The following is a 3,447-nucleotide window of genomic DNA, read 5'->3' on the forward strand; positions in this document are numbered from 1 at the left end:
GTGTGGAGTTCAAACAATTTATAAGAAGTTGTCCAATACATAGCAAACACAAACACATTCAGTGCCAAACAACCAGTGCACCATTCCAGGTCTCTCCAAATCATAATCAAAACAAAATCCACCACCATTGTTAACTTATAGTAACTCAGTTTATACAAATGCACAACTTAATACACAAGTTTAATTTTTCCATATGTATTACATAATAGAAGTAAAATTATTAGGACATATGATATGCAATCACTTCTTATTCTGGGAGCTGCTTGTGTTGTTAGAAGTTTGCTTGGAGGTTCTTTTTTTTGTAAGATCTTTCTGCACAGTAAGGGGAGAATACATTTTTCAGATTCATTGTTCATTGTGCATAAATATTTAAATTTCTAATAAGGTTAACAAAAAAACATTATTAGTAAGAAAGGTTATGATGAAGCAATTAATAATGAGTTTTTTACTTCTTACCAATTGTGTATTTCCAAAGACGTCATCTATTAGGTTGTCATCAGTTACATCCTTCAAGCTTGTAAGTAATTTAATATCTAAAGTAGCAATAGAATCGTTTGCAATAGTTTGGTCATGGCTAAACAGTGTTTCTGATGGTTTAATCTGAATGTTGTCAACAACAACATTTCCTGAGTGTTTGTTAGACTCAGATTTAAAGACACTTGTGACAGTGTAAACTTCCCATCCCTCTTTGACATTGTAATCATCAACTTTTATTTGGAATGTATAAGATTTTCCAAGCAAGCTTTGAATTTCTTGAGGTACTTTATTTGGCTCTTGATTCTACACAACATGATGTAAGGCCCATAAATTGTTAGTATAATAAAAACATTAGGTTTAAGCATTAAATTGGAAGTGGTTAAGAATTTAGATTAGATACTTTTGAAGAAAGTTACATAGCGGTTTTTTGAATTATTTTTTCTGCATCTTTATCAAAAAGAACAAAAGAAGTTGTCCCAGTATGATCCTTCACTTGGATTTGTAGTTTGTAACTGTATATAATAATGAGAGAAGTTAGAAAGTGTAATCAGGTCATTTGTACATTTATAATTAAAGCAATTATCATTTTGTTTTCCTATGCAGTCATTTGAACAGTTATATAGTATAAACAATGAAGAATTTGGTCACCTAGGCATAGGGAGCTGAGATTCAGAATTGCAACTGTTACACCAAAACATATTATTTTGTTGTTTTACTTTTTGCTTGCAAAGTTGACATGAGATTTAATTCCACTCAAATTCTGTTTCTATGTTTACAATATCCGCATAACAGGTAAAAAATCTTTCCTACAAAATCAGTCATTCTAGTTAGTTTTAATTGAATAATATAGATTTAGATTTGAAATAGTTCAAGATAAAGAAAACCTTGACTCCTTCCACCCATTCCAATGCTTTAATTTTTGCCAATGACATCGTAGTCTGCAATATCAATTCTGATTCAGATTTGGGTTTTTTGTCATGTGCTGGAATAGATCGAACAACATTATCGTATTCATTCTCAACAACTTTATATCTGAAGAAAGGAAGACATAATTTTTTTTATAAAAAAAATCCATTCATAATCCATCATAGAGAATTAGTAAAGTAAATGTTTATGAACCTGTCAATGAGCTTAGAAACCTCTGTAATGTCCAAATTGACGAAAACTTTACTTGCACTTGTGGTGTTAAGATTCAGTTTGCCTTATAAAAAAACCATAAAACACATTGAAGAATTTGTTATACACATTTTTTTATTATCATATAAAAAGTGTTATATATACATATACTACCTATCTTTTAGTACCTTGGAATGCTTTTACAGTTGTTGAAGTAACAATAATTATATAAGGACCTTCATCTTCTTTGAAGTCATTTTTAGTCATTGTTTCAGCACTTTCATCCCACAATGATAGTTTTAGCTCTTTGTCCCTAATGGTACATTACAGCATTCAAAAGACATTAAAATGTGAGATTTGCTACCATTCATAATTAAATACAGTAGTTAAAAACAATCCTAGTGTTAATAATTGAAAGAGTGGAAAACTTGAAAAAACGAATAAGCAATTCATCTCTATATTTACACAACCATGTAAAGTAAAAGGGAACACATAGGAAGCCTAAAAGGAGAAAGAAGTTAATTCAAACAAACAAATTTAACTGAATAATAGAACCATAGTAAACTCATACTTAACAGAAAAACGTGTTGAATAAGTGATCACATAAAGCAATTGGGAACATTGTTAAATAATTTTCACATTTTTGATACTTAATAGCATGGTTTCATGGCAGGCCTGCCAAAATCACATGCCATAACCAATACCTATTGTAGCATTGAGTCCAATATTACTTCAACCATCTCCACTAAATAGTCTGAAAGATTTCAAAATATGCAATTTGAAATTCAAGTATAACTTTTATGATGGGTGCAATGTGCATCTCATGTTCAATTTTTAAATAGAATTATATTCCGTGCAACCCTCTCTAAACTCCATTTAGAAATGATACCTAGTCAACTTAACAGTGTGTGCAAGACCAGAAGGTCTAAACCCAACCCGGCTTCCCATCCATACTATAAATTAATAATAATTATTGAATGTTACTGAAATAAAAACTTAACATTTATATTCGATTAATTATAATAGAGTTGAACTTTATAACCATAAATGTGCAACACAGCTAGGTTCAAAAGTCTAATCTGGTCATTAGTGTTCAAACTGAGATAGAAGTACTTTTCAAGTAGATTTTTATAGTTCAAATATTAAAAAAAGTATAGTTTTTCATATAAATAGGGTGGTGGGCTGAAACCCAGTTGGAAGGAAGATGAATAGAAATAAAAGTGCTTGGGTTCAGAGACATTCATATATTTCTTTTATCATTTAATTTTGTCAGAATAGTAAACAGAGTCACATGAAGAAACAAAAGAATTATTTTGAGGTAAATGGGAGTAAAATGAAATGTTCCTTACTCAGGTAGTAGAACTTGGAGATTTCTTATATTTGTAGAGCCGTTGTGAAAGTGAACTTGTTCAATGGGTCCAACAGCAGTAAGTTTGCCAATCATATCTGCAATTTTGTACACATAAAAAATAATGTTTGAAGGATGAATTTTGATTAATTAAAATGGGGAAGAGGTGAAGTAAAACATAATTTACCTGTTAGGTAAGAATTGTCATTCAAACGATTGTTGATACAATCATATGTTGCAAATTCAAAGGCATGCATAGGTATGAGTTCACTTTCTTCATTGCACTCCTTAACTGAAGTTGTTAAGAGGAAAATGATGTTCAGGTCATTTGAAACTGGTCTATAACCTTTATTTGTCACGATTACTTCAAAGTTTGAAATGATAAAGGTTCCTCCTTCACGTAGGATGGCACTAAATTTTTGAAAGACATTCTTTCTTACAATTGCATGCATTAAGTTTTTCTGTAAAAAGGAAAATGGAAGTCAAAAGTTAGTTTATATATTATA

General features: G+C 30.4%; 1 long non-coding RNA gene across 1 annotated transcript; it reads right to left on the bottom strand.

The window, feature by feature from the left end:
• Positions 1-877: 877 nt before the first annotated feature.
• On the bottom strand, positions 878-1,678 carry LOC115972740. The gene is made up of 3 exons (XR_004087534.1): positions 1,597-1,678; positions 1,362-1,509; positions 878-1,283 (listed from the first exon to the last, which is right to left on the bottom strand). It is a non-coding gene; the product is annotated as an uncharacterized LOC115972740 (long non-coding RNA).
• Between the last annotated feature and the right edge of the window lie 1,769 nt (positions 1,679-3,447).

The sequence above is a fragment of the Quercus lobata genome, unplaced genomic scaffold (assembly GCF_001633185.2).
Source record: "Quercus lobata isolate SW786 unplaced genomic scaffold, ValleyOak3.0 Primary Assembly Scq3eQI_73, whole genome shotgun sequence".
NCBI lineage: Eukaryota > Viridiplantae > Streptophyta > Magnoliopsida > Fagales > Fagaceae > Quercus > Quercus lobata.